Source organism: Mixophyes fleayi, unplaced genomic scaffold, assembly GCF_038048845.1.
Source record: "Mixophyes fleayi isolate aMixFle1 unplaced genomic scaffold, aMixFle1.hap1 Scaffold_3598, whole genome shotgun sequence".
Taxonomy (NCBI): Eukaryota; Metazoa; Chordata; class Amphibia; order Anura; family Limnodynastidae; genus Mixophyes; species Mixophyes fleayi.
Genome location: NW_027447591.1, coordinates 1 through 15000, shown reverse-complemented (window position 1 = coordinate 15000; position 15000 = coordinate 1). Strand labels below are relative to the sequence as shown.

Sequence of the window (15000 nt, the reverse complement as noted above, 5' to 3'; positions counted from 1 at the left end):
TTGACCTACATCTCTTATACATCTCAAAACCAGCATTGAAGGAAGTCGGAACAAGAGAGAAAAAAAAAAATGCCTACAGCACCTGGTATTCCCAGGTGGTCTCGCATCCAAGTACTAACCAGGCCCGGCTCTGCTTAGCTTCCAAGATCAGACGAGATTGGGCTTGTTTAGGGTGTAGTGGCTGTAGGATTTGGTTTCTTAATGACCTACATCTCTTATACATCTGAAAACCAGCATTGAAGGTAGCCGGATCAAAAGAGAAAAAAAAAGGCCTACAGCACCTGGTTTTCCCAGGTGGTCTCCCATCCATGTACTAACTAGGCCTGGCGCGGCTTATTTTTCAAGATCAGACGAGATTGTGCTTGTTCAACGTGGAGTGGCTGTAGGTATTAATTTCCTATTGACCTACATCTCTTATAAATCTCAACACCAGCATTGAAAGAAGCCAGAACAAGAGAGAAAAAAAAAAGGCCTACAGCACCTGGTATTCCCAGGTGGTCTCCCATCCAAGTACTAACCAGGCCCAGCCCTGCTTAGCTTCCAAGATCAGATGAGATTGGGCTTGTTCAGGGTGGTGTGGCTGTAGGTATTGTTTTCCTATTGACCTACATCTCTTATACATCTAGAAACCAGCATTGAAGGAAGCCGGAACAAGAGAGAAGAAAAAAAGGCCTACAGCACCTGGTATTCCCAGGTGGTCTCCCATCCAAGTACTAACCAGGCACGGCTCTGCTTAGCTTCCAAGATCAGACGAGATTGGGCTTGTTCAGGGTGGTGTGGCTGTAGGTATTGGTTGCCTATTGACCTACATCTCTTATACATCTCAAAACCAGCATTGAAGGAGGCCGGAACAAGAGAGAAAAAAAAAGCCTACAGCACCTGGTATTTCCAGGTTGTCTCCCATCCAAGTACTAACCAGGCCCAGCCCTGCTTAGCTTCCAAGATCAGACGAGATTGGGCTTGTTCAGGGTGGTTTGGTTGTAGGTATTGTTTCCCTATTGACCTACATCTCTTATACATCTAAAAACAAGCATTGAAGGAAGCCGGAACAAGAGAGAAAAAAAAAACGGCCTACAGCACCTGGTATTCCCAGGGGGTCTCCCATCCAAGTACTAACCAGGCCCGGCCCTGCTTAGCTTCCAAGATCAGACAAGATTGGGCTTGTCCAGGGTGGTGTGGCTGTAGGTATTGGTTTCCTAATGACCTACATCACTTATACATTTTAAAACCAGCATTGAAGGAAGCCAGAACAAGAGAGAAAAAAAAAAGTACTAACCAGGCCCGGACCTGCTTTGCTTTCAAGATCAGACGATATTGGGCTTGTTCAGGGTGGTGTGGCTGTAGGTATTGGTTTCCTATTGACCTACATCTCTTATACATCTCAAAACCAGCATTGAAGGAAGTCGGAACAAGAGAGAAAAAAAAAAGGGCCTACAGCACCTGGTATTCCCAGGTGGTCTCGCATCCAAGTACAAACCAACCCCGGCTCTGCTTAGCTTCCAAAATCAGGCTTGTTCAGGGTGGTGTGGCTGTATGTATTAGTTTCCTATTGACCTACATCTCTTATACATCTAAAAACCAGCATTGAAGGAAGCCGGAACAAGAGAGAAAAAAAAAAAGCCTACAGCACCTGGTATTCCCAGGTGGTCTCCCATCCAAGTACTAACCAGGCCCGGCTCTGCTTAGCTTCCAAAATCAGATGAGATTGGGCTTGTTCAGGGTGGTGTGGCTGTAGGTATTGGTTTCCTATTGACCTACATCTCTTATACATTTGAAAACCAGCATTGAAGGAGGCCGGAACAAGAGAGAAAAAAAAAAGCCTACAGCACCTGGTATTTCCAGGTGGTCTCCCATCCAAGTACTAACCAGGCCCAGCCCTGCTTAGCTTCCAAGATCAGATGAGATTGGGCTTGTTCAGGGTGGTGTGGCTGTAGGTATTGTTTTCCTATTGACCTACATCTCTTATACATCTAAAAACAAGCATTGAAGGAAGCCGGAACAAGAGAGAAAAAAAAAAAGGCCTACAGCACCTGGTATTCCCAGGTGGTCTCCCATCCAAGTACTAACCAGGCCCAGCCCTGCTTACCTTCCAAGATCAGACGAGATTGGGCTTGTTCAGGGTGGTGTGGCTGTAGGTATTGTTTTCCTATTGACCTACATCTCTTATACATCTAGAAACTAGCATTGAAGGAAGCCGGAACAAGAGAGAAGAAAAAAAGGCCTACAGCACCTGGTATTCCCAGGTGGTCTCCCATCCAAGTACTAACCAGGCCCGGCTCTGCTTAGCTTCCAAGATCAGACGAGATTGGGCTTGTTCAGGGTGGTGTGGCTGTAGGTATTGGTTTCCTATTGACCTACATCTCTTATACATCTCAAAACCAGCATTGAAGGAGGCCGGAACAAGAGAGAAAAAAAAAAGCCTACAGCACCTGGTATTTCCAGGTGGTCTCCCATCCAAGTACTAACCAGGCCCAGACCTGCTTAGCTTCCAAGATCAGACGAGATTGGGCTTGTTCAGGGTGGTGTGGCTGTAGGTATTGGTTTCCTATTGACTAACATCTCTTATACATCTAAAAACCACCATTGAAGGAAGCCGGAACAAGAGAGAAAAAAAAAAAGCCTACAGCACCTGGTATTCCCAGGTGGTCTCCCATCCAAGTACTAACCAGGCCTGGCCCTGCTTAGTTTCCAAGATCAAACGAGATTGGGCTTGTTTAGAGATGTGTAGCTGTAGGTTTTGGTTTCCTATTGACCTACATCTCTTATAATCTCAAAACCAGCATTGAAGGAAGCCGGAACAAGAGAGAAAAAAAAAAGGCCTACAGCACCTGGTATTCCCAGGTGGTCTCCCATCCAAGTACTAACCAGGCCCGTCCCTGCTTAGCTTCCAAGATCAGACGAGATTGGGCTTGTTCAGGGTGGTGTGGCTGTAGGTATTGGTTTCCTATTGACCTACATCTCTTATACATCTCAAAACCAGCATTGAAGGAGGCCGGAACAAGAGAGAAAAAAAAAAGCCTACAGCACCTGGTATTTCCAGGTGGTCTCCCATCCAAGTACTAACCAGGCCCAGCCCTGCTTAGCTTTCAAGATCAGACGAGATTGGGCTTGTTCAGGGTGGTGTGGCAGCAGGTATTGGTTTCCTATTGACCTACATCTCTTATACATCTCAAAACCAGCATTGAAGGAAGTCGGAACAAGAGAGAAAAAAAAAAGGGCCTACAGCACCTGGTATCCCCAGGTGGTCTCGCATCCAAGTACTAACCAGGCCTGGCTCTGTTTAGTTTCCAATATCAGGCTTGTTCAGGGTGGTGTGACTGTAGGTATTGGTTTCCTATTGACCTACATCTCTTATACATCTAAAAATCAGCATTGAAGGAAGCCGGAACAAGAGAGAATAAAAAAAAGCCTACAGCACCTGGTATTCCCAGGTGGTCTCCCATCCAAGTACTAACCAGGCCTGACCCTGCTTAGCTTCCAAGATCAAACGAGATTGGGCTTGTTTAGAGATGTGTAGCTGTAGGTTTTGGTTTCCTATTGACCTACATCTCTTATAATCTCAAAACCAGCATTGAAGGAAGCCGGAACAAGAGAGAAAAAAAAAAGGCCTACAGCACCTGGTATTCCCAGGTGGTCTCCCATCCAAGTACTAACCAGGCCCGTACCTGCTTAGCTTCCAAGATCAGACGAGATTGGGCTTGTTCAGGGTGGTGTGGCTGTAGGTATTGTTTTCCTATTGACCTACATCTCTTATACATTTGAAAACCAGCATTGAAGGAGGCCGGAACAAGAGAGAAAAAAAAAAGCCTACAGCACCTGGTATTTCCAGGTGGTCTCCCATCCAAGTACTAACCAGGCCCAGCCCTGCTTAGCTTCCAAGATCAGACGAGATTGGGCTTGTTCAGGGTGGTGTGGCTGTATGTATTGTTTTCCTATTGACCTACATCTCTTATACATCTAAAAACAAGCATTGAAGGAAGCCGGAACAAGAGAGAAAAAAAAAAAGGCCTACAGCACCTGGTATTCCCAGGTGGTCTCCCATCCAAGTACTAACCAGGCCCAGCCCTGCTTAGCTTCCAAGATCAGACGAGATTGGGCTTGTTCAGGGTGGTGTGGCTGTAGGTATTGTTTTCCTATTGACCTACATCTCTTATACATCTAGAAACTAGCATTGAAGGAAGCCGGAACAAGAGAGAAGAAAAAAAGGCCTACAGCACCTGGTATTCCCAGTTGGTCTCCCATCCAAGTACTAACCAGGCCCGGCTCTGCTTAGCTTCCAAGATCAGACGAGATTGGGCTTGTTCAGGGTGGTGTGGCTGTAGGTATTGGTTTCCTATTGACCTACATCTCTTATACATCTCAAAACCAGCATTGAAGGAGGCCGGAACAAGAGAGAAAAAAAAAAGCCTACAGCACCTGGTATTTCTAGGTGGTCTCCCATCCAAGTACTAACCAGGCCCAGCCCTGCTTAGCTTCCAAGATCAGACGAGATTGGGCTTGTTCAGGGTGGTGTGGCTGTAGGTATTGGTTTCCTATTGACCTACATCTCTTATACATCTCAAAACCAGCATTGAAGGAAGTCGGAACAAGAGAGAAAAAAAAAAGGGCCTACAGCACCTGGTATCCCCAGGTGGTCTCGCATCCAAGTACTAACCAGGCCTGGCTCTGCTTAGTTTCCAAGATCAGGCTTGTTCAGGGTGGTGTGACTGTAGGTATTGGTTTCCTATTGACCTACATCTCTTATACATCTAAAAATCAGCATTGAAGGAAGCCGGAACAAGAGAGAAGAAAAAAAAGGCCTACAGCACCTGGTATTCCCAGTTGGTCTCCCATCTAAGTACTAACCAGGCCCGGCTCTGCTTAGCTTCCAAGATCAGACGAGATTGGGCTTGTTCAGGGTGGTGTGGCTGTATGTATTGTTTTCCTATTGACCTACATCTCTTATACATCTAAAAACAAGCATTGAAGGAAGCCGGAACAAGAGAGAAAAAAAAAAAGGCCTACAGCACCTGGTATTCCCAGGTGGTCTCCCATCCAAGTACTAACCAGGCCCAGCCCTGCTTAGCTTCCAAGATCAGACGAGATTGGGCTTGTTCAGGGTGGTGTGGCTGTAGGTATTGTTTTCCTATTGACCTACATCTCTTATACATCTAGAAACTAGCATTAAAGGAAGCCGGAACAAGAGAGAAGAAAAAAAGGCCTACAGCACCTGGTATTCCCAGTTGGTCTCCCATTCAAGTACTAACCAGGCCCGGCTCTGCTTAGCTTCCAAGATCAGACGAGATTGGGCTCGTTCAGGGTGGTGTGGCTGTAGGTATTGGTTTCCTATTGACCTACATCTCTTATACATCTCAAAACCAGCATTGAAGGAGGCCGGAACAAGAGAGAAAAAAAAAAGCCTACAGCACCTGGTATTTCTAGGTGATCTCCCATCCAAGTACTAACCAGGCCCAGCCCTGTTTAGCTTCCAAGATCAGACGAGATTGGGCTTGTTCAGGGTGGTGTGGCTGTAGGTATTGGTTTCCTATTGACCTACATCTCTTATACATCTCAAAACCAGCATTGAAGGAAGTCGGAACAAGAGAGAAAAAAAAAAGGGCCTACAGCACCTGGTATCCCCAGGTGGTCTCGCATCCAAGTACTAACCAGGCCTGGCTCTGCTTAGTTTCCAAGATCAGGCTTGTTCAGGGTGGTGTGCATGTAGGTATTGGTTTCCTATTGACCTACATCTCTTATACATCTAAAAATCAGCATTGAAGGAAGCCGGAACAAGAGAGAATAAAAAAAAGCCTACAGCACCTGGTATTCCCAGGTGGTCTCCCATCCAAGTACTAACCAGGCCCGGCTCTGCTTAGCTTCCAAGATCAGACAAGATTGGGCTTGTTCAGGGTGGTGTGGCTGTAGGTATTGGTTTCCTCTTGACCTACATCTCTTATACATTTGAAAACCAGCATTGAAGGAGGCCGGAACAAGAGAGAAAAAAAAAAGCCTACAGCACCTGGTATTTCCAGGTGGTCTCCCATCCAAGTACTAACCAGGCCCAGCCCTGCTTAGCTTCCAAGATCAGACGAGATTGGGCTTGTTCAGGGTGGTGTGGCTGTAGGTATTGTTTTCCTATTGACCTACATCTCTTATACATCTAAAAACAAGCATTGAAGGAAGCCGGAACAAGAGAGAAAAAAAAAAGGCCTACAGCACCTGGTATTCCCAGGTGGTCTCCCATCCAAGTACTAACCAGGCCCAGCCCTGCTTAACTTCCAAGATCAGACGAGATTGGGCTTGTTCAGGGTGGTGTGGCTGTAGGTATTGTTGTCCTATTGACCTACATCTCTTATACATCTAGAAACTAGCATTGAAGGAAGCCGGAACAAGAGAGAAGAAAAAAAGGCCTACAGCACCTGGTATTCCCAGGTGGTCTCCCATCCAAGTACTAACCAGGCCCGTCCCTGCTTAGCTTCCAAGATCAGACGAGATTGGGCTTGTTCAGGGTGGTGTGGCTGTAGGTATTGTTTTCCTATTGACCTACATCTCTTATACATCTAGAAACCAGCATTGAAGGAAGCCGGAACAAGAGAGAAGAAAAAAAGGCCTACAGCACCTGGTATTCCCAGGTGGTCTCCCATCGAAGTACTAACCAGGCCCGGCTCTGCTTAGCTTCCAAGATCAGACAAGATTGGGCTTGTTCAGGGTGGTGTGGCTGTAGGTATTGGTTTCCTATTGACCTACATCTCTTATACATCTCAAAACCAGCATTGAAGGAGGCCGGAACAAGAGAGAAAAAAAAAAGCCTACAGCACCTGGTATTTCCAGGTGGTCTCCCATCCAAGTACTAACCAGGCCCAGCCCTGCTTAGCTTCCAAGATCAGACGAGATTGGGCTTGTTCAGTGTGGTGTGGCTGTAGGTATTGGTTTCCTATTGACTAACATCTCTTATACATCTAAAAACCACCATTGAAGGAAGCCGGAACAAGAGAGAAAAAAAAAAAAGCCTACAGCACCTGGTATTCCCAGGTGGTCTCCCATCCAAGTACTAACCAGGCCTGGCCCTGCTTAGCTTCCAAGATCAAACGAGATTGGGCTTGTTTAGAGATGTGTAGCTGTAGGTTTTGGTTTCCTATTGACCTACATCTCTTATAATCTCAAAACCAGCATTGAAGGAAGCCGGAACAAGAGAGAAAAAAAAAAGGCCTACAGCACCTGGTATTCCCAGGTGGTCTCCCATCCAAGTACTAACCAGGCCCGTCCCTGCTTAGCTTCCAAGATCAGACGAGATTGGGCTTGTTCAGGGTGGTGTGGCTGTAGGTATTGGTTTCCTATTGACCTACATCTCTTATACATCTCAAAACCAGCATTGAAGGAGGCCGGAACAAGAGAGAAAAAAAAAAGCCTACAGCACCTGGTATTTCCAGGTGGTCTCCCATCCAAGTACTAACCAGGCCCAGCCCTGCTTAGCTTTCAAGATCAGACGAGATTGGGCTTGTTCAGGGTGGTATGGCAGTAGGTATTGGTTTCCGATTGACCTACATCTCTTATACATCTCAAAACCAGCATTGAAGGAAGTCGGAACAAGAGAGAAAAAAAAAAGGGCCTACAGCACCTGGTATCCCCAGGTGGTCTCGCATCCAAGTACTAACCAGGCCTGGCTCTGCTTAGTTTCCAAGATCAGGCTTGTTCAGGGTGGTGTGGCTGTAGGTATTGGTTTCCTATTGACCTACATCTCTTATACATCTAAAAATCAGCATTGAAGGAAGCCGGAACAAGAGAGAATAAAAAAAAGCCTACAGCACCTGGTATTTCCAGGTGGTCTCCCATCCAAGTACTAACCAGGCCTGACCCTGCTTAGCTTCCAAGATCAAACGAGATTGGGTTTGTTTAGAGATGTGTAGCTGTAGGTTTTGGTTTCCTATTGACCTACATCTCTTATAATCTCAAAACCAGCATTGAAGGAAGCCGGAACAAGAGAGAAAAAAAAAAGGCCTACAGCACCTGGTATTCCCAGGTGGTCTCCCATCCAAGTACTAACCAGGCCTGTCCCTGCTTAGCTTCCAAGATCAGACGAGATTGGGCTTGTTCAGGGTGGTGTGGCTGTAGGTATTGTTTTCCTATTGACCTACATCTCTTATACATCTAGAAAACAGCATTGAAGGAAGCCGGAACAAGAGAGAAGAAAAAAAGGCCTACAGCACCTGATATTCCCAGGTGGTCTCCCATCCAAGTACTAACCAGGCCCGGCTCTGCTTAGCTTCCAAGATCAGACGAGATTGGGCTTGTTCAGGGTGGTGTGGCTGTAGGTATTGGTTTCCTATTGACCTACATCTCTTATACATTTGAAAACCAGCATTGAAGGAGGCCGGAACAAGAGAGAAAAAAAAAAGCCTACAGCACCTGGTATTTCCAGGTGGTCTCCCATCCAAGTACTAACCAGGCCCAGCCCTGCTTAGCTTCCAAGATCAGATGAGATTGGGCTTGTTCAGGGTGGTGTGGCTGTATGTATTGTTTTCCTATTGACCTACATCTCTTATACATCTAAAAACAAGCATTGAAGGAAGCCGGAACAAGAGAGAAAAAAAAAAAGGCCTACAGCACCTGGTATTCCCAGGTGGTCTCCCATCCAAGTACTAACCAGGCCCAGCCCCTGCTTAGCTTCCAAGATCAGACGAGATTGGGCTTGTTCAGGGGTGGTGTGGCTGTAGGTATTGTTTTCCTGTTGACCTACATCTCTTATACATCTAGAAACTAGCATTGAAGGAAGCCGGAACAAGAGAGAAGAAAAAAAGGCCTACAGCACCTGGTATTCCCAGGTGGTCTCCCATCCAAGTACTAACCAGGCCCGGCTCTGCTTAGCTTCCAAGATCAGACGAGATTGGGCTTGTTCAGGGTGGTGTGGCTGTAGGTATTGGTTTCCTATTGACCTACATCTCTTATACATCTCAAAACCAGCATTGAAGGAGGCCGGAACAAGAGAGAAAAAAAAAAGCCTACAGCACCTGGTATTTCCAGGTGGTCTCCCATCCAAGTACTAACCAGGCCCAGCCCTGCTTAGTTTCCAAGATCAGACGAGATTGGGCTTGTTCAGGGTGGTGTGGCTGTAGGTATTGGTTTCCTATTGACCTACATCTCTTATACATCTCAAAACCAGCATTGAAGGAAGTCGGAACAAGAGAGAAAAAGAAAAAGGCCTACAGCACCTGGTATACCCAGGTGGTCTCGCATCCAAGTACTAACCAAGCCTGGCTCTGCTTAGCTTCCAAGATCAGGCTTGTTCAGGGTGGTGTGGCTGTAGGTATTGGTTTCCTATTGACTTACATCTCTTATACATCTAAAAACCAGCATTGAAGGAAGCCGGAACAAGAGAGAAAAAAAAAAAGCCTACAGCACCTGGTATTCCCAGGTGTATAGCTGGAAGCTAAGCAGGCCTGGCCCTGCTTAGCTTCCAAGATCAAACGAGATTGGGCTTGTTTAGAGATGTGTAGCTGTAGGTTTTGGTTTCCTATTGACCTACATCTCTTATAATCTCAAAACCAGCATTGAAGGAAGCCGGAACAAGAGAGAAAAAAAAAAAGCCTACAGCACCTGGTATTCCCAGGTGGTCTCCCATCCAAGTACTAACCAGGCCTGTCCCTGCTTAGCATTCCAAGATCAGACGAGATTGGGCTTGTTCAGGGTGGTGTGGCTGTAGGTATTGTTTTCCTATTGACCTACATCTCTTATACATCTAGAAAACAGCATTGAAGGAAGCCGGAACAAGAGAGAAGATAAATAAGGCCTACAGCACCTGGTATTCCCAGGTGGTCTCCCATCCAAGTACTAACCAGGCCCGGCTCTGCTTAGCTTCCAAGATCAGACGGGATTGGGCTTGTTCAGGGTGGTGTGGCTGTAGGTATTGGTTTCCTATTGACCTACATCTCTTATACATCTCAAAACCAGCATTGAAGGAAGCCAGAACAAGAGAGAAGAAAAAAAGGCCCTACAGCACCTGGTATTCCCAGGTGGTCTCCCATTCAAGTACTAACCAGGCCCGGCTCTGCTTAGCTTCCAAGATCAGATGAGATTGGGCTTGTTCAGGGTGGTGTGGGTTGTAGGTATTGGTTTCCTATTGACCTACATCTCTTATACATCTCTAAACCAGCATTGAAGGAGGCCGGAACAAGAGAGAAAAAAAAGCCTACAGCACCTGGTATTTCCAGGTGGTCTCCAATCCAAGTACTAACCAGGCCCAGCCCTGCTTAGCTTCCAAGATCAGACGAGATTGGGCTTGTTCAGGGTGGTGTGGCTGTAGGTATTGTTTTCCTATTGACCTACATCTCTTATACATCTAAAAACAAGCATTGAAGGAAGCCGGAACAAGAGAAAAAAAAAAAGGCCTACAGCACCTGGTATTCCCAGGTGGTCTCCCATCCAAGTACTAACCAGGCCCGGACCTGCTTAGCTTTCAAGATCAGACGAGATTGGGCTTGTTCAGGGTGGTGTGGCTGTAGGTATTGGTTTCCTATTGACCTACATCTCTTATACATCTCAAAACCAGCATTGAAGGAGGCCGGAACAAGAGAGAAAAAAAAAAAGCCAACAGCATCTGGTATTTCCAGGTGGTCTCCCATGCAAGTACTAACCAGGCCCAGCCCTGCTTAGCTTCCAAGATCAGATGATGATTGGGCTTGTTTAGGGTGGTGTGGCTGTAGGTATTGGTTTCACGATGACCTACATCTCTTATATATCTCAAAACCAGGTTTGAAGGAAGCCGGAACAAGAGAGAACAAAAAAGGCCTACAGCACCTGGTATTCCCATGTGCTCTCCCATCCAAGTACTAACCAGGCCCGACCCTGCTTGGCTTCCAAGATCAGATGAGATTGGGCATGTTCCGGGTGGTGTGGCTGTAGGTATTGGTATTCTAATGACCTACATCCCTTATACATCTCAAAACCAGCATTGAAGGAAGCCAAAAAAAGAGAGAAAAAAAAAAGGCCTACAGCACCTGGTATTCCCAGGTGGTCTCCCATCCAAGTAGTAACCAGGCCTGGCCCTGCTTAGCTTCCAAGATCAGACGAGATTGGGCTTGTTCAGGGTGGTGTGGCTGTAGGTATTGGTTTTCTAATAACCTACATCACTTATACATCTCAAAATAAGCATTGAAGGAAGCCGGAACAAGAGAGAGAAAAAAAGGCCTACAGCACCTGGTGTTCCCAGGTGGTCTCCCATCCAAGTACTAACCAGGTCCGGCGCTGCTTAGCTTCCAAGATTAGATGAAATTGCGCTTTTTCAGGGTGGTGTGGCTGTAGGTATTGGTTTCCTAATGACCTACATCTCTTATAATGTCAAAACCAGCATTGAAGGAAGCCGGAACAAGAGAGATAAAAAAAAAAGCCTACAGCACCTGGTATTCCCAGGTGGTCTCCCATCCAAGTACTAACCAGGCCTGGCCCTGCTTAGCTTCCAAGATCAGACGACATTGGGCTTGTTTAGAGATGTGTAGCTGTAGGTTTTGGTTTCATATTGACCTACATCTCTTATTATCTCAAAACCAGCATTGAAGGAAGCCGGAACAAGAGAGAAAAAAAAAAGGCCTACAGCACATGGTATTCCCAGGTGGTCTCCCATCCAAGTACTAACCAGGCCTGTCCCTGCTTAGCTTCCAAGATCAGACGAGATTGGGCTTGTTCAGGGTGGTGTGGCTGTAGGTATTGTTTTCCTATTGACCTACATCTCTTATACATCTAGAAACCAGCATTGAAGGAAGCCGGAACAAGAGAGAAGAAAAAAAGGCCTACAGCACCTGGTATTCCCAGGTGGTCTCCCATCCAAGTACTAAACAGGCCCGTCCCTGCTTAGCTTCCAAGATCAGACGAGATTGGGCTTGTTCAGGGTGGTGTGGCTGTAGGTATTGTTTTCCTATTGACCTACATCTCTTATACATCTAGAAACCAGCATTGAAGGAAGCCGGAACAAGAGAGAAGAAAAAAAGGCCTACAGCACCTGGTATTCCCAGGTGGTCTCCCATCCAAGTATTAACCAGGCCCGGCTCTGCTTTGCTTCCAAGATCAGACGAGATTGGGCTTGTTCAGGGTGGTGTGGCTGTAGGTATTGGTTTCCTATTGACCTACATCTCTTATACATCTCAAAACCAGCATTGAAGAGAGGCCGGAACAAGAGAGAAAAAAAAAAGCCTACAGCACCTGTTATTTCCAGGTGGTCTCCCATCCAAGTTACTAACCAGGCGCAGCCCTGCTTCCAAGATCAGACGAGATTGGGCTTGTTCAGGGTGGTGTTGCTGTAGGGTATTGGTTTCCTATTGACCTACATCTCTTATACATCTCAAAACCAGCATTGAAGGAAGTCGGAACAAGAGAGAAAAAAAAAAGGGCCTACAGCACCTGGTATCCCCAGGTGGTCTCGCATCCAAGTACTAACCAGGCCCGGCTCTGCTTAGCTTCCAAGATCAGGCTTGTTTAGGGTGGTGTGGCTGTAGGTATTGGTTTCCTATTGACCTACATCTCTTATACATCTAAAAACCAGCATTGAAGGAAGCCGGAACAAGAGAGAAAAAAAAAAAGCCTACAGCAACCTGGTATTCCCAGGTGGTCTCCCATCCAAGTACTAACCAGGCCTGGCCCTGCTTAGCCTCCAAGATCAAACGAGATTGGGCTTGTTTAGAGATGTGTAGCTGTAGGTTTTGGTTTCCTATTGACCTACATCTCTTATAATCTCAAAACCAGCATTGAAGGAAGCCGGAACAAGAGAGAAAAAAAAAAGGCCTACAGCACCTGGTATTCCCAGGTGGTCTCCCATCCAAGTACTAACCAGGCCCGTCCCTGCTTAGCTTCCAAGATCAGACGAGATTGGGCTTGTTCAGGGTGGGTGTGGCTGTAGGTTATTGGTTTCCTATTGACCTACATCTCTTATACATCTCAAAACCAGCATTGAAGGAAGCCGGAACAAGAGAGATAAAAAAAAAGGCCTACAGCAGCTGGTATTCCCAGGTGGTCTCCCATCCAAGTACTAACCAGGCCTGGCCCTGCTTAGCTTCCAAGATCAGACGAGATTACTCTTGTTCAGGGTGGAGTGGCTGTAGGTATTGGCTTCCTATTGACCTACATCTCTTATACATCTCAAAACCAGCATTGAAGGAAGCCGGAACAAGAGAGAAAAAAAAAAGACCTACAGCACCTGGTATTCCCAGGTGGTCACCCATCAAAGTACTAACCAGGTATGGCCCTGCTTAGCTTCCAAGGTCAAACGAGATTAGGATTGTTCAGAGATGTGTGGCTGTAGGTATTGGTTTTCTATTGACCTACATCTCTTATACATCTAAAAACAAGCATTGAAGGAAGCCGGAACAAGAAGAGAACAAAAAAAAGGCCTACAGCACCTTGTATTCCCATGTGGTCTCCTATCCAAATAATAACCAGGCCAAGCTCTGCTTAGCTTCCAAGATCAGATGAGATTGGATTTATTCAGGGTGGTGTGGCTGTAGGTATTGGATTCCTAATGAACTACATCTCTTATACATCTCAAAACCAGCATTGAAGGAAGCCGTAACAAGAGAGAAAAAAAAAAGGCCTACAGCACCTGGTATTCCCAGGTGGTTTCCCATCCAAGTAGTAACCAGGCCTGGCCCTGCTTAGCTTCCAAGATCAGACGAGATTGGGCTTGTTCAGGGTGGTGTGGCTGTAGGTATTAGTTTTCTAATAACCTACATCACTTATACATCTCAAAATAAGCATTGAAGGAAGCCGGAACAAGAGAGAGAAAAAAAGGCCTACAGCACCTGGTGTTCCCAGGTGGTCTCCCATCCAAGTACTAACCAGGTCCGGCGCTGTTTAGCTTCCAAGATTAGATGATATTGCGCTTTTTCAGGGTGGTGTGGCTGTAGGTATTGGTTTCCTAATGACCTACATCTCTTATAATGTCAAAACCAGCATTGAAGGAAACCGGAACAAGAGAGATAAAAAAAAAAGCCTACAGCACCTGGTATTCCCAGGTGGTCTCCCATCCAAGTACTAACCAGGCCTGGCCCTGCTTAGCTTCCAAGATCAGACAAGATTACTCTTGTTCAGGGTGGAGTGGCTGTAGGTATTGGCTTCCTATTGACCTACATCTCTTATACATCTCAAAACCAGCATTGAAGGAAGCCGGAACAAGAGAGAAAAAAAAAAGACCTACAGCACCTGGTATTCCCAGGTGGTCACCCATCAAAGTACTAACCAGGTATGGCCCTGCTTAGCTTCCAAGGTCAAACGAGATTAGGATTGTTCAGAGATGTGTGGCTGTAGGTATTGGTTTTCTATTGACCTACATCTCTTATACATCTAAAAACAAGCATTGAAGGAAGCCGGAACAAGAGAGAACAAAAAAAGGCCTACAGCACCTTGTATTCCCATGTGGTCTCCTATCCAAATAATAACCAGGCCAAGCTCTGCTTAGCTTCCAAGATCAGATGAGATTTGGATTTATTCAGGGTGGTGTGGCTGTAGGTATTGGATTCCTAATGAACTACATCTCTTATACATCTCAAAACCAGCATTGAAGGAAGCCGTAACAAGAGAGAAAAAAAAAAGGCCTACAGCACCTGGTATTCCCAGGTGGTTTCCCATCCAAGTAGTAACCAGGCCTGGCCCTGCTTAGCTTCCAAGATCAGACGAGATTGGGCTTGTTCAGGGTGGTGTGGGCTGTAGGTATTAGTTTTCTAATAACCTACATCACTTATACATCTCAAAATAAGCATTGAAGGAAGCCGGAACAAGAGAGAGGAAAAAAAGGCCTACAGCACCTGGTGTTCCCAGGTGGTCTCCCATCCAAGTACTAACCAGGCTTGGCCCTGCTTAGCTTCCAAGATCAGACGAGATTACTCTTGTTCAGGGTGGAGTGGCTGTAGGTATTGGCTTCCTATTGACCTACATCTCTTATACATCTCAAAACCAGCATTGAAGGAAGCCGGAACAAGAGAGAAAAAAAAAAGACCTACAGCACCTGGTATTCCCAGGTGGTCACCCATCAAAGTACTA

General features: G+C 46.2%; 28 non-coding genes and 36 pseudogenes across 28 annotated transcripts; all 64 read right to left on the bottom strand.

Annotated features, from left to right (window-relative positions):
• Positions 1 to 70: 70 nt before the first annotated feature.
• LOC142132520 (5S ribosomal RNA) lies at positions 71 to 189 on the bottom strand (annotated as a pseudogene).
• An 80-nt stretch (positions 190 to 269) lies between these two features.
• Positions 270 to 388, bottom strand: LOC142132528 (5S ribosomal RNA; annotated as a pseudogene).
• Positions 389 to 469: 81 nt separating this feature from the next.
• LOC142132536 (5S ribosomal RNA) lies at positions 470 to 588 on the bottom strand. Its single transcript, XR_012686549.1, has one exon. It is a non-coding gene; the product is annotated as a 5S ribosomal RNA (ribosomal RNA).
• An 81-nt stretch (positions 589 to 669) lies between these two features.
• LOC142132463 (5S ribosomal RNA) lies at positions 670 to 788 on the bottom strand (annotated as a pseudogene).
• Positions 789 to 867: 79 nt separating this feature from the next.
• LOC142132486 (5S ribosomal RNA) lies at positions 868 to 986 on the bottom strand (annotated as a pseudogene).
• An 82-nt stretch (positions 987 to 1068) lies between these two features.
• On the bottom strand, positions 1069 to 1187 carry LOC142132544 (5S ribosomal RNA). The gene has a single exon (XR_012686557.1). It is a non-coding gene; the product is annotated as a 5S ribosomal RNA (ribosomal RNA).
• Positions 1188 to 1618: 431 nt separating this feature from the next.
• LOC142132563 (5S ribosomal RNA) lies at positions 1619 to 1737 on the bottom strand. The gene has a single exon (XR_012686575.1). It is a non-coding gene; the product is annotated as a 5S ribosomal RNA (ribosomal RNA).
• An 80-nt stretch (positions 1738 to 1817) lies between these two features.
• On the bottom strand, positions 1818 to 1936 carry LOC142132505 (5S ribosomal RNA). Its single transcript, XR_012686543.1, has one exon. It is a non-coding gene; the product is annotated as a 5S ribosomal RNA (ribosomal RNA).
• An 82-nt stretch (positions 1937 to 2018) lies between these two features.
• Positions 2019 to 2137, bottom strand: LOC142132480 (5S ribosomal RNA). Its single transcript, XR_012686541.1, has one exon. It is a non-coding gene; the product is annotated as a 5S ribosomal RNA (ribosomal RNA).
• An 81-nt stretch (positions 2138 to 2218) lies between these two features.
• LOC142132540 (5S ribosomal RNA) lies at positions 2219 to 2337 on the bottom strand. The gene has a single exon (XR_012686553.1). It is a non-coding gene; the product is annotated as a 5S ribosomal RNA (ribosomal RNA).
• An 80-nt stretch (positions 2338 to 2417) lies between these two features.
• On the bottom strand, positions 2418 to 2536 carry LOC142132573 (5S ribosomal RNA; annotated as a pseudogene).
• An 81-nt stretch (positions 2537 to 2617) lies between these two features.
• On the bottom strand, positions 2618 to 2736 carry LOC142132501 (5S ribosomal RNA; annotated as a pseudogene).
• Positions 2737 to 2816: 80 nt separating this feature from the next.
• On the bottom strand, positions 2817 to 2935 carry LOC142132467 (5S ribosomal RNA). The gene has a single exon (XR_012686540.1). It is a non-coding gene; the product is annotated as a 5S ribosomal RNA (ribosomal RNA).
• Positions 2936 to 3015: 80 nt separating this feature from the next.
• On the bottom strand, positions 3016 to 3134 carry LOC142132473 (5S ribosomal RNA; annotated as a pseudogene).
• Positions 3135 to 3406: 272 nt separating this feature from the next.
• LOC142132489 (5S ribosomal RNA) lies at positions 3407 to 3525 on the bottom strand (annotated as a pseudogene).
• An 80-nt stretch (positions 3526 to 3605) lies between these two features.
• Positions 3606 to 3724, bottom strand: LOC142132552 (5S ribosomal RNA). Its single transcript, XR_012686564.1, has one exon. It is a non-coding gene; the product is annotated as a 5S ribosomal RNA (ribosomal RNA).
• Positions 3725 to 3804: 80 nt separating this feature from the next.
• On the bottom strand, positions 3805 to 3923 carry LOC142132565 (5S ribosomal RNA). Its single transcript, XR_012686577.1, has one exon. It is a non-coding gene; the product is annotated as a 5S ribosomal RNA (ribosomal RNA).
• Positions 3924 to 4005: 82 nt separating this feature from the next.
• LOC142132560 (5S ribosomal RNA) lies at positions 4006 to 4124 on the bottom strand. Its single transcript, XR_012686571.1, has one exon. It is a non-coding gene; the product is annotated as a 5S ribosomal RNA (ribosomal RNA).
• An 81-nt stretch (positions 4125 to 4205) lies between these two features.
• LOC142132559 (5S ribosomal RNA) lies at positions 4206 to 4324 on the bottom strand. The gene has a single exon (XR_012686570.1). It is a non-coding gene; the product is annotated as a 5S ribosomal RNA (ribosomal RNA).
• An 80-nt stretch (positions 4325 to 4404) lies between these two features.
• Positions 4405 to 4523, bottom strand: LOC142132556 (5S ribosomal RNA). The gene has a single exon (XR_012686568.1). It is a non-coding gene; the product is annotated as a 5S ribosomal RNA (ribosomal RNA).
• A 273-nt stretch (positions 4524 to 4796) lies between these two features.
• Positions 4797 to 4915, bottom strand: LOC142132472 (5S ribosomal RNA; annotated as a pseudogene).
• An 82-nt stretch (positions 4916 to 4997) lies between these two features.
• Positions 4998 to 5116, bottom strand: LOC142132548 (5S ribosomal RNA). Its single transcript, XR_012686560.1, has one exon. It is a non-coding gene; the product is annotated as a 5S ribosomal RNA (ribosomal RNA).
• Positions 5117 to 5197: 81 nt separating this feature from the next.
• LOC142132569 (5S ribosomal RNA) lies at positions 5198 to 5316 on the bottom strand. Its single transcript, XR_012686580.1, has one exon. It is a non-coding gene; the product is annotated as a 5S ribosomal RNA (ribosomal RNA).
• An 80-nt stretch (positions 5317 to 5396) lies between these two features.
• On the bottom strand, positions 5397 to 5515 carry LOC142132470 (5S ribosomal RNA; annotated as a pseudogene).
• Positions 5516 to 5787: 272 nt separating this feature from the next.
• LOC142132576 (5S ribosomal RNA) lies at positions 5788 to 5906 on the bottom strand (annotated as a pseudogene).
• An 80-nt stretch (positions 5907 to 5986) lies between these two features.
• Positions 5987 to 6105, bottom strand: LOC142132529 (5S ribosomal RNA). The gene has a single exon (XR_012686545.1). It is a non-coding gene; the product is annotated as a 5S ribosomal RNA (ribosomal RNA).
• An 81-nt stretch (positions 6106 to 6186) lies between these two features.
• On the bottom strand, positions 6187 to 6305 carry LOC142132449 (5S ribosomal RNA). Its single transcript, XR_012686538.1, has one exon. It is a non-coding gene; the product is annotated as a 5S ribosomal RNA (ribosomal RNA).
• An 81-nt stretch (positions 6306 to 6386) lies between these two features.
• Positions 6387 to 6505, bottom strand: LOC142132455 (5S ribosomal RNA). Its single transcript, XR_012686539.1, has one exon. It is a non-coding gene; the product is annotated as a 5S ribosomal RNA (ribosomal RNA).
• Positions 6506 to 6586: 81 nt separating this feature from the next.
• Positions 6587 to 6705, bottom strand: LOC142132451 (5S ribosomal RNA; annotated as a pseudogene).
• Positions 6706 to 6785: 80 nt separating this feature from the next.
• On the bottom strand, positions 6786 to 6904 carry LOC142132570 (5S ribosomal RNA; annotated as a pseudogene).
• An 82-nt stretch (positions 6905 to 6986) lies between these two features.
• On the bottom strand, positions 6987 to 7105 carry LOC142132495 (5S ribosomal RNA; annotated as a pseudogene).
• Positions 7106 to 7185: 80 nt separating this feature from the next.
• LOC142132572 (5S ribosomal RNA) lies at positions 7186 to 7304 on the bottom strand. Its single transcript, XR_012686581.1, has one exon. It is a non-coding gene; the product is annotated as a 5S ribosomal RNA (ribosomal RNA).
• An 80-nt stretch (positions 7305 to 7384) lies between these two features.
• LOC142132566 (5S ribosomal RNA) lies at positions 7385 to 7503 on the bottom strand. Its single transcript, XR_012686578.1, has one exon. It is a non-coding gene; the product is annotated as a 5S ribosomal RNA (ribosomal RNA).
• Positions 7504 to 7775: 272 nt separating this feature from the next.
• Positions 7776 to 7894, bottom strand: LOC142132503 (5S ribosomal RNA; annotated as a pseudogene).
• An 80-nt stretch (positions 7895 to 7974) lies between these two features.
• On the bottom strand, positions 7975 to 8093 carry LOC142132551 (5S ribosomal RNA). Its single transcript, XR_012686563.1, has one exon. It is a non-coding gene; the product is annotated as a 5S ribosomal RNA (ribosomal RNA).
• Positions 8094 to 8174: 81 nt separating this feature from the next.
• Positions 8175 to 8293, bottom strand: LOC142132554 (5S ribosomal RNA). The gene has a single exon (XR_012686566.1). It is a non-coding gene; the product is annotated as a 5S ribosomal RNA (ribosomal RNA).
• An 80-nt stretch (positions 8294 to 8373) lies between these two features.
• LOC142132555 (5S ribosomal RNA) lies at positions 8374 to 8492 on the bottom strand. Its single transcript, XR_012686567.1, has one exon. It is a non-coding gene; the product is annotated as a 5S ribosomal RNA (ribosomal RNA).
• An 82-nt stretch (positions 8493 to 8574) lies between these two features.
• LOC142132564 (5S ribosomal RNA) lies at positions 8575 to 8695 on the bottom strand. Its single transcript, XR_012686576.1, has one exon. It is a non-coding gene; the product is annotated as a 5S ribosomal RNA (ribosomal RNA).
• An 81-nt stretch (positions 8696 to 8776) lies between these two features.
• Positions 8777 to 8895, bottom strand: LOC142132539 (5S ribosomal RNA). The gene has a single exon (XR_012686552.1). It is a non-coding gene; the product is annotated as a 5S ribosomal RNA (ribosomal RNA).
• Positions 8896 to 8975: 80 nt separating this feature from the next.
• On the bottom strand, positions 8976 to 9094 carry LOC142132543 (5S ribosomal RNA). The gene has a single exon (XR_012686556.1). It is a non-coding gene; the product is annotated as a 5S ribosomal RNA (ribosomal RNA).
• A 467-nt stretch (positions 9095 to 9561) lies between these two features.
• Positions 9562 to 9681, bottom strand: LOC142132477 (5S ribosomal RNA; annotated as a pseudogene).
• Positions 9682 to 9763: 82 nt separating this feature from the next.
• On the bottom strand, positions 9764 to 9882 carry LOC142132493 (5S ribosomal RNA). The gene has a single exon (XR_012686542.1). It is a non-coding gene; the product is annotated as a 5S ribosomal RNA (ribosomal RNA).
• Positions 9883 to 9964: 82 nt separating this feature from the next.
• LOC142132488 (5S ribosomal RNA) lies at positions 9965 to 10084 on the bottom strand (annotated as a pseudogene).
• A 78-nt stretch (positions 10085 to 10162) lies between these two features.
• LOC142132464 (5S ribosomal RNA) lies at positions 10163 to 10281 on the bottom strand (annotated as a pseudogene).
• An 80-nt stretch (positions 10282 to 10361) lies between these two features.
• On the bottom strand, positions 10362 to 10480 carry LOC142132571 (5S ribosomal RNA; annotated as a pseudogene).
• An 81-nt stretch (positions 10481 to 10561) lies between these two features.
• On the bottom strand, positions 10562 to 10681 carry LOC142132518 (5S ribosomal RNA; annotated as a pseudogene).
• Positions 10682 to 10761: 80 nt separating this feature from the next.
• Positions 10762 to 10880, bottom strand: LOC142132577 (5S ribosomal RNA; annotated as a pseudogene).
• Positions 10881 to 10961: 81 nt separating this feature from the next.
• LOC142132450 (5S ribosomal RNA) lies at positions 10962 to 11080 on the bottom strand (annotated as a pseudogene).
• Positions 11081 to 11160: 80 nt separating this feature from the next.
• On the bottom strand, positions 11161 to 11279 carry LOC142132476 (5S ribosomal RNA; annotated as a pseudogene).
• Positions 11280 to 11360: 81 nt separating this feature from the next.
• On the bottom strand, positions 11361 to 11479 carry LOC142132514 (5S ribosomal RNA; annotated as a pseudogene).
• Positions 11480 to 11559: 80 nt separating this feature from the next.
• Positions 11560 to 11678, bottom strand: LOC142132465 (5S ribosomal RNA; annotated as a pseudogene).
• An 81-nt stretch (positions 11679 to 11759) lies between these two features.
• On the bottom strand, positions 11760 to 11878 carry LOC142132517 (5S ribosomal RNA). The gene has a single exon (XR_012686544.1). It is a non-coding gene; the product is annotated as a 5S ribosomal RNA (ribosomal RNA).
• Positions 11879 to 11959: 81 nt separating this feature from the next.
• Positions 11960 to 12078, bottom strand: LOC142132466 (5S ribosomal RNA; annotated as a pseudogene).
• Positions 12079 to 12547: 469 nt separating this feature from the next.
• Positions 12548 to 12667, bottom strand: LOC142132512 (5S ribosomal RNA; annotated as a pseudogene).
• An 80-nt stretch (positions 12668 to 12747) lies between these two features.
• LOC142132558 (5S ribosomal RNA) lies at positions 12748 to 12867 on the bottom strand. Its single transcript, XR_012686569.1, has one exon. It is a non-coding gene; the product is annotated as a 5S ribosomal RNA (ribosomal RNA).
• An 83-nt stretch (positions 12868 to 12950) lies between these two features.
• On the bottom strand, positions 12951 to 13069 carry LOC142132521 (5S ribosomal RNA; annotated as a pseudogene).
• An 81-nt stretch (positions 13070 to 13150) lies between these two features.
• On the bottom strand, positions 13151 to 13269 carry LOC142132510 (5S ribosomal RNA; annotated as a pseudogene).
• Positions 13270 to 13352: 83 nt separating this feature from the next.
• Positions 13353 to 13471, bottom strand: LOC142132526 (5S ribosomal RNA; annotated as a pseudogene).
• Positions 13472 to 13552: 81 nt separating this feature from the next.
• On the bottom strand, positions 13553 to 13671 carry LOC142132471 (5S ribosomal RNA; annotated as a pseudogene).
• An 80-nt stretch (positions 13672 to 13751) lies between these two features.
• LOC142132507 (5S ribosomal RNA) lies at positions 13752 to 13870 on the bottom strand (annotated as a pseudogene).
• An 81-nt stretch (positions 13871 to 13951) lies between these two features.
• LOC142132516 (5S ribosomal RNA) lies at positions 13952 to 14070 on the bottom strand (annotated as a pseudogene).
• Positions 14071 to 14151: 81 nt separating this feature from the next.
• Positions 14152 to 14270, bottom strand: LOC142132509 (5S ribosomal RNA; annotated as a pseudogene).
• A 282-nt stretch (positions 14271 to 14552) lies between these two features.
• On the bottom strand, positions 14553 to 14672 carry LOC142132500 (5S ribosomal RNA; annotated as a pseudogene).
• Positions 14673 to 14753: 81 nt separating this feature from the next.
• Positions 14754 to 14872, bottom strand: LOC142132519 (5S ribosomal RNA; annotated as a pseudogene).
• Positions 14873 to 15000: the final 128 nt, after the last annotated feature.